The following is a 16,706-nucleotide window of genomic DNA, read 5'->3' on the forward strand; positions in this document are numbered from 1 at the left end:
AGGCAAAAGAGAAAAAGAATCAAATAACTTAACGTGTGACGCATCTTGAAATCAAGTTAGTCATAAATAATTAAGTCTAAAAATTTATTAAATATATACAAAATAGAAAAAAGAGAGAAAGGTTAAAAAAAACACACGATACACTTTTAATACAAAAAAGATAAAAAAAAATAACTAAAAATTTTATCAAATCTTCCCGAAAAAGGAAAAAATTAATAAAATTTGATACCAAATTAGTTCCCAAAAATGTAAAAGATTCTTTGAAACATTTAAAAAAAATAAAAAATTACACGTGATACAAAGAAAAATATATAAAAAAAAGAGTTTGACGAAAAAATTGAAAGAAAATTAATCGCATTGAAAAAAGAATTATAATAAAATATATAAAAAATTAAAATAAAAAAATCGTTAAAATGCGTCCTATATTTAAAAAAATAACCCACAGGGAAAAAATTTTTGAAAATGAGTTCCACATCTTAAAAATGATTTATTTAAAAAATTAAAAAGATTAAATGTGTAAACCTTAAAAAAATAATGTAGATGATATGCCGCTCATAGTATATATTTTTTTTATATACATGATTAATTTATAAGATAGTTAGACACACTAATAAATTAAATTTTAATTATGTATAAATATAATATTTATATTAAATTAAAAAATGCAGGTCTCATAATAAAAAATTAAAAATTAAAAAAAATCAATTGGGAGAAAAAATAAACCAAGGATCTCACAACCAAAAATAAAAAAGAATGTGGGTCTCATACTTTTTAAAAATTGAAAAAAAAAAAGCAGTTGGGCCCCGAAATTTAAAAACAAAAAAATTAAAATAAATTAATTAATTAAAAAAAATGAATCCCACGTTCAAAAAATTTTTTATAAAAAAATGTTACTTCACACCTTCTAAAAATTTTTTAAAATAAAAAATTTTGCGAGCCCTACTAATTAAAAAACAAAACACTAAGGTGTGTGTCCTATAAAAAAAATTTAAAAATATGAATCTTACCTCTTAAAATTTTTTTAAAAAATTAGGTGAATAGCATAAAAAATATAAAAAATAAAATTCAAAGAACTGCAACGTGGTAAACCATGTGACAGACGCCCAGCAGCCCCAAATGCAAATCTGTGGCATTTATACATAGTCTGGTCATAGTTAGAACCTAGCCCGTTCAAAATTGAAGAGCAGTGGGCCCAAAAGTAAGTATCCAAAAGAAAAAAGTGAGCTCCAAATAATAGTATGGTCCGTCTGAGTGAAAACCTGGCCCGTTCATAATTTAGCTCCGACTCCAAGCCTGGTGAAGATAGGTCGTTGTCTTCGAAGAAAGGATTCTGGTTTTATCCAAAAAAAAATTTCACTCTTCTTCTTAGTGATCTGTCTTTCCTCTCTCCCTCTCGATGGCATCATCTTTGTCCACTCGCCATCATCTCAGCTCTTCCCATTGTCCAAGAAACATTGACAATGTCAAGCTTTCCTCTTCTCTTTGTCTTTCACCTATCAACTTATCCTCAAACCCCAATATTTCTCTTCAATTCTTAAACTAAAAACAATCCCCACTCCTCTCTTCCACTCCAAGATTCTTAACTGTCATCGCCATGGCTCCTCCTAAACCCGGTGGCAAAGCCAAGAAAGGTTTATTCGAATTCTTATATTTCTTTCATTATCTTTGATACCCAATTCCCTATTTCCTGACATTTCTTGCTTTTGTGTTTGTGTGTGTGTTTTTCTTTGCAGTTGTTGGACTGAAAAGTTGGCTCTGGAGGCAGGTAAGGCGACACCGGCGCCTCCTGTTGGACCTGCGCTTGGAGCAAAGGGTGTAAATATTATGGCCTTTTGTAAGGATTACAATACTAGAACTGTTGATAAAGCTGGTTACGTTATCCCTGTGGAAATTACCATCTGTGATGTTGGTTTCTCTCTTCATTTCTTCAATTTGAACTACTGCTGAAAATTATGCGTGTTTTGTTTTGTTTATTGCTTTACAGGATAGAAGCTTCACCTTCATTCTAAAGACACCCCCTTCTGTTTTGTTATTTAAGGCAGCAGGAATGCTTCTTTGTTACCACTCACTAATTAGTAATCAAAATTGTTCTTTTACATTTTCTTTATACATTAGGCCATTGGATATTTGGTATGAGGGATAATTCCATGTCTTCTAATTTGGCATTGGCTTTTTCCATTTGTCATGCTTGAATTTTAGTTCTTGTTCTGGGTAAAATAGTTAAATTGAAGTATTATGGCAAGTTTCTTCTTTAAGGGCTTGGAATCAGCCAATGTTTTGAATGGTATGGAAACTTAAATAACTATGAATTTATATGTATAGCAAGCTGTTAACAACGATTCTGCACAATAATTTGTACTCGTGCATTTTGGGAAGTTAAATACCCTTTGTTGGAATTTGGAAATATATGATGATATTCAGGTTAGTACATCCATAAATTTAATGCAGTTAGTAAAAGAATGGTTGTTGTTTATGATATGCCAATTGAAATCTTTATCATGGGATAAGATAGGTAACTGCAACCAAACATACATTGTGTTATGAGTGGTTCTTTGGCATTCTGGTCGCTGCACTGACTTTAACAACATTAGTAGTTGTATTGAGAATTTAGGTTCATGGAATGACTTCAAAAAAAAGAAAAGGAAAGAAAAGGTTTATGGAATGACAAAGAAGCAGCAATTGAATAAATTTTAGATAACAGCAGAGATGTTGTACGTCCAAATTTGTAGGTGCCACTATGGTAACATTTATAATTCAGTCTTCATTTATGTTCAGCTAGATTTGTCAAGATTTATTTGCATCTTGGAGTCAAACATATATTGCGCCATTTGCTGGACAATTTGTGCTGAGTGAGAGAGAGATTGTATAAGGATTTTTCACACTGTTGTTGATGCTCAGAGATAATGCCTTGTATAGATGTCACCAGTCTTGTCCCTCTAAGTAAACCTCACTTCCTTTGTCGTTGTATATTGATATGCACTGTCAGTCTAACTCACTTCTTCGCTTTGTGTTGATTGTTCTAATTGGTAATAAAGACAAATTTGGATCATGTCAAAGTAAAAGTAAACTTGGAAACTGGTGGTATTTTGTTTTGATTTCAAACCTGAGCATAATCTTCTATCGAAGCAAATTCTGCTTCATTAAAGTGAAATTAAACTTCTGTCTGATATAACACGAATTGATTCTATGAACATAGACCTTGTCAAAAGTGTTTGACTCTTTACTTGTTGATGGATATATCTTCATTCTGTGGCCCATACAGCCAGTTAATTTATGATTAGATTTCAAGTTGTAAGTCATACAAACATGGTACATTTTGGTTGATCGTCTTAGCTATGTAGCATTTGATCAAGATGAATGAAAGTTGTAACAATCTTGCCCAGAAATAGCTGCTGTAGTGGTACATAGTTGATTACATGCCTGGTAAACTTGTCCATGATGATGACTATGTTAGAACCAAATTGTGATTGACCAAAGACGTAGGAGAATAATTTCTATAGAACATTTGTCACCATTTGGAAGAGATCATTCTTGGAATAATAATTGCAGTTTGATAATATTGTGTGGTGTTTCAGGAGTGGAGAAAGGTTCTAAAGACCTGAAACAAGAGAAAGTGGGGAAGGTCAGCATTGACCAATTACGTGCAATTGCTGCTGAAAACGTACCTGACCTGAATTGTACGACTATTGAATCAGCCATGAGAATTATAGCTGGGACTGCTGCTAATATGGGAATCGATGTAGACCCGATGTAGACCCACCTGTTCTTGAACCAAAGGAGAAGGAACTTGTGTGGTTGCGTGCTTTGTCATCTGTAGCAATATTTACTGCTATTTCACTCACCTATGTATGAAATTCATTGAAAATCTTGATGTGTAATATTTATACAATCAGTTTTGCTCTTCTAGGTATACAAGCTTAGTGTCTGATGAAAGATAATGTTTATGGCCGATGAGATTGATTTTAGTGGGATCAAAAATAGTGGTGAAAATGAGATTAATTATTGTAGTGGTGAAATTAAAATTAATGATAAAATATATGTTTGAATGTAAAAGCGATAGTAATTGTAAGATGAATTATAATAAGAAAAAAAATGATTTTTAAAGACATTAGATTAAAATTTATTTATAATAACAAATATTAATAATTAATATTTATAAAATTAATAAAAATTTAAAAATTATTTTTATAGTAAATAACAATTATGTTAATAAATAATTAAAAATGAATAATAATAATATATCAAATAATATTTTTATTATATTAAATTTAAAAAATTATTTAAAAACTTTTAAACAAAGAAATAAAAAAAAAAAGAAAGAACAAAATTAAAGTTTAAGGTTATGTTTGTATTTATAATAAAAGCTAAAGGTTAAAGAAGAGAAAAAAAAATTAATGAACTGTTTGATGAGCCATTGCACAAAAAATAAACAGTGACCAATTGAGATTAATTTTGCTGTTCAGTGAAACCCAAACGCATGTTTTTCCTGTCCAGTACAATTGAATACAACCTCCCATAGCAATTGGGGGTAAGATCAAATCCAAAGGCATCCTAAGTCTCTACCATATCTTGACTCTTGAGGGCCAATTTCGATGAGCTTGAGTCCATTTTGTGGAAAATTGAAACAAACAAGATTCCATCCTGAATTGGGGGTTGAAAATGAACCGTTTGCTCAACCATGCTACGAGCCATCAGGCAGTTCTGTAACTTTGTATTTGGATCCCCGTTTCCACCATTTTATACTGAACTCTCCATATAAATACCTAACGATGACTGACAAAGAATTCTTTAAAAACTTTCCCTCAGTGCTAAACAAATATTTTAGGCAGTGCATTAGCAATTTAACCAGCCACATCAATTTGAGACATTTATGATGGAACATTAGCCACGTGGAAAACTTGACAAAAATGCATTTTCGCAGGCTGACTGTCGGATTGAAAACCTATATATTATAATTGTATTATAATTAATTAAGTATAATTTAATACTATATAAATATATTAAAATTTTATATGAAATTTAATATTTATATGTGATATATTTTTGTATAATTTTTATTATAATTAAATGAGAGTAAAATTGAGATAAAAAAAAATATAGACCAAATATTTTATAGTGATTGGTGTCAGTTGTCACTATGTTAGCCACCATTAGTCATGTCATGACCGGTTTTTTTGTCGGCCACCATTAACAAAAACTTTTCGATATGTTATTATCAAAAAATTTTGTTGATGTGATCGATTATACGAATATATTTTTTTTGATACGAAAAAAAAAATTCTAATTCTTTTTATAATAATTCATAAGATATTTTTAATTTTAGATTAATTACAAAAATATATATTTAAAAAATTATTTAATTATTTAAAATTTTTAAATTTTAAATGAAAAACTAATTCAGATATATAAAATAAAAATTTATCATTATATCCACAATTAATTTTTTTTTTCTTTTACAGTAATCATTGTTCTAATTTTAACTTTTTTTACAATAAATTTTGATTTTAAAATTTTAAATGTTGGTTTTACATTATCAATATTTTTTCAATCAATTTAAGTTTAAAATAATTAAATAGGTAAAATTACTCATTTAAAATAAAAAGTAAATTATAATATAAATTTAAAATTTTTAAAAATAACCTTATTTAATTCAAATTTCATTAGTTATGTGGATATATCTTTTTTTATTTTAAAATCTTAAAATTTAATATTTTTTCTTTCATAAATTTTTTATATTCATTTATTTTTTAAATATTTTAAATTTTAAAAAGATAAATATCACTTATTATGTTTTTAAATTCAAAATATTTTTATCAATGTAAATTATACATACACTTTAATTATAATGCAATAAATCTATAAATAGTATGTGCTACACCATTATTATTTTTTCAATTTACAATTTTTCTTTGAAAGGTGTACTATTACTTTTATAATTTTATTTTTATAAAAAATTAATATATATTTCAATTCATTTTTCTTTTAATACTCATTTGCTAATTTTTTTTCTTTCATATTTTGTTTTGGAACTGTGATCAATTATTATAGAGTGATGTTATGCTCATATAGGGTTGGTAGCGCAACTCATTCCCAATGGGTTTTGACCCGATCCAATCTCATAGATTTGATTCTTTTTTTTTTTGAAAATCAAGTTACTGGTAGGATCAAGTCGGGTTTTAGGCAAACCTGATTCAATCTGATCTGATATTATATAAAAATATTTTTTATTACTTATTTAATTTTTTATTTTTATATATAATTATATAATTATATTTAAAAATAATATTTTATTAATTTCGGGATTGAATCGAATCGGGTATAGCTTATATAATATCAAGTCGGATCGAGTTTGGGTATGAAAAAAATAAAAAAAATTTTTAGGTTGGGTTTGGGTTTTGGTTTTATGAAAATAAAGTTGAGTCGGGTTTGAGGTGAGCAAAAACCTATCCCGACCCGATTTGTTGCCAACCTTACACTCATAGATATTTACTAAATTCTTTTTGTTTTTTCAAAAAAATTTACATTAAAATATAACTTATTAGGATATCTTTTTCTTAAAATTGTATTTTTTTTATTCTTGGTGTTTTTTCATGATTTTAACTTATTATCAAGAAATATTATTTTTTTATTTTCACATTTTTCATATATTTTAGAATAATTTGTTTTGTTATGAATTAGTTGCTAAGATCATGCAATTTAATTATGATAAAATAAGTACTATTATTTATAGAGAAAAAAATACTTATTTTATTATTTATTTTGATATTTGAATAATTGTTTTGAGTCAATTCCTAAGGTATCAACGATAGAAATATTATATTTTTTGTTTCTATTTTAAGATAATGAGTCAAGAGATCTTCAACTTTATTGTATCATATATCATCACCATTGATTTAGATTTATAATGATATACTTTCAATATTTTAAAAGATACTACAAGATAATTCATTTTATGATCATGTTTGATACATATGATTATTAATAGAATAGGATAATAATCACCTTATATCATATTTAATTTGTATTTTAAAAGAGATAAAAATTACAAGGATTAATATCCTTTTAACATAAGATTATTCAATTCTCTCTGAGTGAAGAGGGTTATTTTTAATCTGGGGATTAAATTTATATGTTCAATTATACCTTTAAAAATTACATTAATAATTTAAATTGTACAAACTTTAAGAAATGATAATTTTGACAAATAAATAAATTATCTTATCTTAATATTTACATACATTAAACACAAAATAAGATGATATTATTTAATCTAATCTTATTCATAATATTATCTTATCCTATCATAATCTTGTATACCAAACATGACCTATAGATATTTTAATTTTTATCATGAAAAACATTTTTATACTTTACATATTTACTCAACCATGATAATTCATAATTTATAAATCAAACACATTAGATTTTTTTTTGTTTTATATTATGAATCACACAAATTATACATATATATATATATATGCATTTTTAAAATAAAAACTTTAGGATTAAGATATGATAAATTATTATTTTACAAATAAAAGATTAAAATATATATTATTTTATTAAAATAGTATAAAAATGAGAATAATTAAAAAAATATAATATAATAAAAGGTATGTGCCGTTAAAAAGCTTATTTTTATTATTTTAGCCTATTTTAAAAATTAACTTAATACATTTAAGTTAATTTTATTAAAAATTACTTAATATATTTAAGTAAACATTTTGCACTTAACAGTATAGCTTTCACAGTAAAAATCACACACCTTCTCACTCACACTTCCATGCTCGAAACCCGTTGTAGCCAAAATTATCCAAACTTTTGACAGTTAAAGGTGGTTGTGCACATTTTCCTTTAGAAATTTCACTTAAATTCACGAATGCAGTAATGCATATCCATTTTTTTTTCAGTCTTTCTTTCATGTCATAGCAATTGTTTTTTGTTTTTCTATTTTCATTTTTGACATCCTTTAATTTCAATAAAAATAATTAATATATAAAATGATTCTTATACTATAAATTTTTTATCAGTTTAATACCTAAAAAATAAAATTTTCACTTTGGTATTTTAATTTTTATTCCATCAAACACTTAGATATTTTGTATTGTTATTGTCAATTAAATAACTGAAATACATAAATATCTAATAAAATCTTTTGTTAGCTATTGTTTATGATTTTTTTAAAGCTATAGTTGCTGTGAAATCTTTTGTGAAAATCATTGTAAATTGATTTTTAGGAAGTTGATTATGGCTTTAACATGATTTTATTTGCTTGAGGACAAGCAAAAGTTCAAGGGGGGTGTGATAATTTTATTTTTTAAAAAACTATTATCAATTTACTTGATTAATTGTGATATTTACTTAATTTTACTTTATTCTTAATAAATTAATTTAATTATCTTATGCGTAAAAAATTAATTCAAATCATGTAATGAGCTATTAGAGAGCCACAAGAAACTGCAATTCAAGTTCATGAGCTGCTTCGATTCTATGTGTTACATGGAGGAAATCAAAACATGAGCTACAACAGGATAGTGTATGGTGCATGAATGAGCTGCCTTCCAAGCTTTTGAAGAAGCGTCTACTCCACTTTTTACATACGGGGTCTCCAAATTTTGGCACATAAATTGCTGCCACATATCTCCTGACTTGGCCAAATATTAACGGATCAGCTAGCCATTCTTGCATGAAGAAAGCTTGACTTATGCATAAGTACAAAAAGAGGAAGACAGCTGGAAGCAATTACCGCCATGATCCTTGTCTACATGTTGTATACGTTTCTCCAATTTTTGGCATGCAATGTGCTGACAATTGAGTTGCTGACCTGACCATATTTTGCAAAGGCATTAGCACTATCAGAATTTTGGAAAACGAGAATCGCACCAAAAGAACCCAGCTGGGACGCTGCTGCATGCTGTCACTGGTTGCTGATTTGGTGCCACCTTTGCTGCTGGACTTGGCCCTATAGTGCAAGGCCAATTGGCCATTAAAAAAACCTAGGAAGATGTTGTAAAAGACCATTTTGCTGCTGTAAACAAGGGGGAGAAAAGGGGAACCGCACTTAATTTGGAACGTCATTTCTGCTCTGTTCATCTTCATTGAGCGGCAACAGCCTTGGTTACGGTTTCGTTGTCTCTCCCATTAATTTTTTTTTTTTTTAGCTTTTTAAGTTTTATCTCATCTCTTGTTCTACTTTTTAGCTAGCTTAGGATTTAAATTAGGGAGCTTTAAACGTGATTTTCCTCTGTTTTATTTTTTAGTTTCTTAGGTGTTTTTATTTATTCCTCTTTAGCTTTATTGTTGTTACTTTTTTTTTTTTATGGCAATAGAAGGATGGTTAAAGAAGGCAACGAGGATGAGAAATCATCCATGAGGGCTGTTCTTGACTTGACCATTCATTAGCAATTTTTATTTTCAATTTTTCTTGTATTTATTTTCATCAATGTATCTGCTGCCTTTTCATTCTGTCTTGATGTTCTATTCGGTTTAAAATTCCATACTCTTTAGTTCCTTTTTGGTTGCTGTTTTTTTGTTGTTTTAATTCCATGTTCTTTAAGTTCAAATGCTCATTTAAAATTTCCTTTAATTTTCAAATTCAATTACCTTAAATTTCATGATGTTTAGCTCTTGTACATACATTAGTTTTCTATTTATTTTTTATATTGGTTAAGATCATCTTTACTTGCTTGCTCTTTAATTTTCTTGCAATTTAAATTTTACGTTCAATTTATTTTTGAAGCACTTTAATTTTTTTTATGTTATTTAAATTTGTTGCAATTTAAATTTCTATGATATTTAAATTTATGAAATTTACTTTTTTTGTAATTTAATTTCAAGTTTTTAAATTTCATGTGCTCATTTACTTTTTATATAATTTATTTTTCATGCATTTTAAATTTATGCAATTTAATTATATACAATTTAAATTTAATATTTATTTAAATTTTCAAGCTTTTTAATTTTTGTTAGATTTGTCCAGAGTGTGTGATTTTAGTTGTTAATTCTAGATACCATAATAGTTTTAAAGAGATGATATTCGGAATTAATTCTTCCACTTTATTACTTGTGCGATATATAAGCTTGCAGTTAGCAACACCACAAACTTAGCTTTTTGCTTGTCTTCAATAAGCAAAATAAGATTGTGCAAGAATCATCACATGTATCCAATTATCCATTCAATACAATATTCTTCATTAATTTCCTAACAAATATAGCTAGAGGAAAATCATAAGCATTGGCTAACTACAAGAATCTCCTAAAATATGCTTCTTTTTTCTTCCTGATTAAAGTTCCACTGCAAGTTACATTTCATTCATATCATTATATATAATCTAATGATGATTATGCAAACATGACAGTTAAAACAAGGCATCTATAAAGAGTGAACAATGTTTCATATGTTTGCTTTTCTCATCTCTTTCTACTAATGTAGATAGACAAATAATAAAAGATTAATTAAGACTTTTCTAGGTTTGTAATATAAGGCTAAAGTCAAGAAATGATAAAAAGATATTTTAAATTCAAGTATCTTAATTATACATTACTTTGTCTAGGATCGTTCAACATAAGCATTCAATGGAAAAAAGATTAGAACTTATCTAAACAATCACTCCCACACTTTTCATTTTGCTTACCCTTTTTTTTTTTTTCTTTTTCACCACTTTATTCCCTTTTCTTTCTTCTTTTTCTTTTTTGCAATTATTTATTTATTTCATTTTATTTTTTGAAACACAAGCCACTTTTAGCTTTATTTTTTTCTTTTTTTTTTTCATTCTTTTTCCTACCTCCACATTTCCTCCCAATTGATGCATAATTAAAAAATGATGCATAAATATCCTAATGTACATAGGGTAAGGAACCAAAAGATAGAAAGTATAAGAACAAGGCTTAGGTTAATAATGTGGTTTCATAATATAAAAAAAATATCATTAGGCCCAAAAGGATGACTATGGAAGAATTTTATCAAAGTTAGCTTGAAAAACTTAATCGATCCAAAAGTGGCTTATATTATTTTTCTAATTATATATCATCTAGGATATCACCTTAAGAGATGAGCTAATCAAATTCAAGAACATTAAACACTACTTTAAAAATCAATGGAAAAATATTTTGTACTCACATAATCATTCATTAGATAAAAAATTCAAATTAGTGATCAAAATACAACTCACAAATGAAAACTCAAAACCAAAAAGTCGCTAATTCAAGGAATAATCTTATATTTCACACATTACTTAATCTTTTCCTAAAACTATATTTGTTCTCATTTTCTACCTATCATTGGATTTATGAAGAATTAATCAAAAGAAACATAGCAATGACTTAAGCAAAAACAATGAAAGCACATATCCATGAAAAAATTTTGAAAAATTTTGAAAAAATTTTGAGCAAATTTTTCATAACCGCCAAACTTGAATAGCATGTTGCCCTCAATATGTAAGTTAAATGAATTAAAGTGCATAAGGGTAAAAGAAACTCTACTATCTCCATGAATGTGATCATTAAAGGTCTTTCTTGTCACCTTTATCGTAACTACAAAATAAAGAAAACAAGCTAAAATCTAAAACATAAAGGAAAGAAGATGAAATTTTAAATGCTTGGGTTGCTTCCCAAGAAGCACTTGTTTAAAGTCAATAACTTGACTTTCACCAATGTTAGATAATCACACCACATTTCATTCTAGCATCTACCCATTTTATTCTCTTTTTCTTCACTACATATGTAATGATAAGTTCTAAATTGATGTGTTACTCTAGGGTAGATTTGTATCCTACCTTTGTTAATGTTCTAAGTATATTGCAATATGTACTACTAGAGATGGTAATTGGTTTCAGTATCATAAAGAATAGAGATTTATGGTCTACAATGAAAGAATCCTTCATAAATGGTATAGGTTTAAGCTCAACAAGGGTAACCAAACAAACCACATTCCTTCCATCTCTAGTTTTCTTGGCCTAACCAAACTATATTTTAATTATATGTTGTGAGTGAGCTCATTTAATGGAATTATTTAATTGTACATTTAAATGGAAAGGGTTGGGATTCTTTATGCTAACCAAACCTTATTTCTCTTATTAATGTTTGATTTAGATCATGTAAAAAAAAAATCCATTTCTTGCGAACAAATATAATGTTGAGTAAAGATAATGCATGGGAGACATGTCTCTCTGTCAAGGAACAATAGAATAAGGATAGCATGGACCGCCTTTGGATTGTTTTGATTGATCAGTTTTTTAGCTACCACCGTCAAAAAAGGAAAAGTCTTGCTCTTTCTTTTTTAATTTAGAGCTATTAAGCATTTTATTATTCTTAATTTGTTGTCAAAGATAGCAAGGTTTATCTGATTTTCTATGTGTTTTCAGTATTTGAGAAGTATACAATTAAATTTAATAATTCATATATTCATGTCATGTAAAATATTGACAATACATAATTTAGACATGGGAAAGAGTTGAATGGGTCTCAGCTTCGGTAAGTTGGTCTCTACTTCCAACTGTATTTGTATTTTGAAAAGTGGAAACCAAATACTATTGGGTTAGGCCTGTAGGCCCTAAAACGCTTTGAAATAAAAGCAAATCAAAGAATGCATATGCTTTTATCGTCTTTTTTTTTTTTTTTTAGAACAAAACAAAGCCCATAAAATCAGGCTATATTTGAATGGACTTTAGGCCATATTAGAACAAAATCAGAGAGGATCCAAAATACTAACAAACTTTTAGGCCCATTTCTTCTAAATTTCAATGCTGCTAAGCCAAAATCTCTGTATATTATTAGTATATTTATAAAAAGACTTAGAGAGTTTGACAACCTACTTTTAAAGGTGAGTAAAAATCAGTTCAAATTGATTTAACGAACTAAAATTAATTAAATATGGTCATTTCGATTCAGTTTAGTCAGCTTTCGATTGTAGTCAATTTTGAGATCGGTTAAATCAGTCGATTATTGATTTTCAAAATTGATAACCAAATTAATCGATCTTATAATAACTAAGGGTAAATATGAAAATTCTCCTAAGAAAACCCTAAATTTAACTTATTTTTTCTAACCCACCCACCCACGTTGTGCCTCATTTCTGCTCTTTGCTGTTTGCTTCCCCTCAGTCTCTTACATCTTTGCCTCCCTTTTAGTCTCTTGCTCGACTGCTTCCTTTTTAATCTCTTGCTCCCTTTAATTTACTGCACAAGATCAGACAGTTGTAGAGATCGACCTTTCTTAGCTGCCCAAGATGCCATCGTAAGTTCCTAAATCTGGATAACCTTTATTTTTTCTTTTACCATGATATTATAACAATTACCAAGATAGGATAAATTTCTTCTTGCTTCTTAAAGCTAGTGAGAAGTAGGTAAAATCTTTTCATATATGTCTTTGTTTAGGGCTGTATTCTTCTTGTCTGGTCTAAGTTAAAGCATAAGAGGTACCAACCCAAACCCTAACCTTAGGGTGTGCCCATGGTAATGAAATAAAAGCCCTATTTTCATTCCTAGGCTTTGGCAGAAATGTGTAAGGGTGCGTGAAGTTTTATCAGAGATGCTTTAAGGAAATGGTTTATGATTTTATCTTTCAAGACTATAAAAAAAAAGAATCTTTCTATCCTAATTCGTATTAAGGAATCGATCATATAGGTAGATCCCTACAATTTTATCTTTCAATCATTACCTACCCTATACGTAGATGAATCCTTAAAAAAGAAGGTTCATGCTTTAGTTTTCTTTGTTGACCATTGGAAAGTTCTATCCTCATCTTGTTTTATGGATACGAAACCACAGGACTTGTGGGGGAGAATCCATCCACTAAGCTAACCCATGTTACTATCCTAAAAGGGAATAGATGGTTTGTCCTATTCATTCATGCACTCTTTAGACCATCTATTCTTTTTTTTTTTTTGTTTAGTCTATTAACAAACCCCAGGGTGTACCCACAGTAATGAAATAGAAGCCCATTTTTTTTGCTGGTGCTTTTCAGTACTTTTGGCAGAATGAAATAGAAGCATCATTTTTTTTCTTGAGCTTTCCAGCACCTTTGGTAAACCTCAAATAGTCTCGACTTCCTTCATTGGTTTGGGTGTTCTTTTTTCTTCTAAGTGAAATCTCTTAGGAATCATGGTTCTTAGTAGTGCTTGTTATCAAAGCATAAAATAAACTCTTGAAAAATGTTGTACTCTTTCAATTCCCTAAAATATATTTTTATTTTTTCATACCTTTTTAATTTGGATATAATTTTTGAAAATTTACTTTTTATTTATATTTAAAGTAATCATAATTTAAATCTAAATCATTGAAATTAATAATCTTTCATTTTTTTATAAATGAATTAAATTGTTGAATTATTTAGTGACATAAATGCAACTATCAGAATTCACAATAATTAATGATTAATGTAAAGCTTATGAATCATTTAAATCAAATTTCGAATGGTTAAAAATTATAATCCCTACAAATTACTAGTAACATCCAAAGACATTGAATTTTGAGTTGTCAATAATGGACATAATAAAGAGTTCCTGACTTTTTATTTCCTACCTATACTTTTTGGCTTTAGACATTAAATACTGAGTTATCATAAAAGCTAAAACAAGCAACCAATTAATCTAAATTGTGCTAGATACTTAAATTAAAAGGTAAAATAAATTAGCCTAAACTATGCTAGATACTTAAATTGTTCATTAATAAAACAAACAACTAATATATAGTTTGATCAACAGACTATTTCATTATTTGAATATCCAATGTGTTCAATAATTGTGTGATCACTACTTTATTATTGTTTAATTATTTGAATATAATTTTATTTATTATTTTAATATAATATAATTATTTATTTTTTATTGTTAGGATATAATTTGATCACTTTTTTTTTTTGAAGATGTCAAATGAAGTGAATGATATGATTTTGGATTCTACACCTAATCAAACACAATTGGCCTCTTAATTTTTTGCACATGATGAGGTAACAAAATGTGAAACTGCAAATTTCAAAGTAATGAGACAAGCATCTAAGCCATGGCCATAGGTATGGGACCACTTTACTAAATTTGTTAACAAGGAAGGTATAATACCTGTAAAAAAAAAAAAAGGTTATTTTTAAGTTTTTTTTTGTATAATAAGTGGGGGGACTCTTTAGTAAAGACTGAGAAATGTAGAAGACCTATTGATAAATAATCCAAAATTTGTTAATAGAGTTAACTTATTCAGTTTTCAGTTGACGACTAACCAAAAAAAAAAACTACAAACTTATTTTCCCTCTATTTCTTATATAGAAAATATAAATTGAAGGATTCCAAGTGAAGGGAAAGAACAAATCTACAAGATAAATTATCTGTTAGAGGTGAGTAAATAATCTCTTTCAATTTTGGAGTATTGATTGTTAAGTCTTAAGGTGTGATTTGTAATCGAAAAATCTTAAAATTTTAGAGTTTCCATTATCCCTCTTCGGGTAGATAATTTAAGCTTTAGTTAGGGTCAAATTAAGTGTTGAAAAAGTGGGTAATGTGAAGTTATTGCTGAAACAAAAATTTGATAGGAATAGAAAGGAAAATTTTTGTTTCGTATGAATCCTGATATGAACCCTGTGTTTACAGTGATAGATTAAGGTTATATTCTATATTAAAGGGTTAAATACTGCTATGATTATTGTATATCGTTGAAAAGCATGTTGAACCTACTTACTAATGAAACAAACGGAAGTCAAATTTGAGTTTTTTATGAAGAGTTATCCAATTTTTTTTACCTAAGGATGTGTAGGTTGCCTAGTAGCAACAATAGGGAGAAATTACAAACTTCCTCTTAATTTTTATACAAGGACTTACAGATTAAGCCATATATGTTTGGAAAGCTTATTGAGTCTACTTTCCAATGAATAAGCAAAATTGAATTTAGAGTTTCTTATGAATAATTACATAATGTTTAGGAGAAGGTATACAGGTTGTCTGATAGCAGTATATGATGTGGATTATAAAAATTGTTATAATTAATCCACAAGGAATTACAAGATGGGCTATATATGGTTAGAAAGCTTGTCGAGTCTAGTTTCTAACACATTAAAAAGACTTTAATTCCAAATTGAATATCTTGAGATATGGTCATTTTAGTAAAAGTAGTGCAAGTTGCCAAAATTAATTACTCGAGTTATTTCTTATTTAGCTTAATTGTTTTGGTATAAACGGTCTCAAATGGGTTGATTAATAACTGTTATGTTGAAATTATCTTGAATAGGTCATTAATTATTAAGGGAGAAAAACTAGGTGGTGGAATCGAAATGAGGTAAGTAGAATCTCACACACTTTACTTGTTTTCGAATATATGTATATGTGTATGTTTCTAAATGAATGAATATTTTATTTCATTATTTTTGATGTATGAAAATAAGATCAAGCATATGATTATTTTGTGTTTCTCTATATAAATGATGGATCATGCCTATGAATTAAATGAGAAAATGATTTATGTTTAAGGAATGATTTTGTGATGGCTACGTTTTTACATCCCTGAAAAGTGGGATCATGGACACCAGAACTAGTTCTACAGCCTTGGCTAACGGGTTGTAGTAGTTAACAAAGACATGATCATATGGCCCTGCTAACGAGTTATAGTAGTTAGCGTAAAGCCTTAGCTAGCGGGTTATAATAGTTAGCAATGATCATGAGGATGAAATTGTCGATACGACCAATATCATGGGTTATAGCAGTGACCGTAATTAACGATAAATGC

At 28.0% G+C, this 16,706-nt stretch overlaps 1 long non-coding RNA gene across 2 annotated transcripts; it reads left to right on the plus strand.

Moving 5' to 3' along the window:
* The first annotated feature begins 1,186 nt into the window (after positions 1–1,186).
* On the plus strand, positions 1,187–4,053 carry LOC111290668 (uncharacterized). Of its 2 annotated transcripts, none has more exons than XR_016346695.1 (3): positions 1,187–1,631; positions 1,734–1,834; positions 1,985–4,053. It is a non-coding gene; the product is annotated as an uncharacterized LOC111290668 (long non-coding RNA). The 2 variants fall into 2 exon arrangements; XR_016346694.1 differs by having other exon boundaries at positions 1,235–1,631; positions 1,734–1,905; positions 3,576–4,053.
* Positions 4,054–16,706: the final 12,653 nt, after the last annotated feature.

The sequence above is a fragment of the Durio zibethinus genome, chromosome 11 (genome assembly GCF_047325235.1).
Source record: "Durio zibethinus cultivar Kanyao isolate XHJ-2024 chromosome 11, ASM4732523v1, whole genome shotgun sequence".
Classification (NCBI taxonomy): Eukaryota; Viridiplantae; Streptophyta; class Magnoliopsida; order Malvales; family Malvaceae; genus Durio; species Durio zibethinus.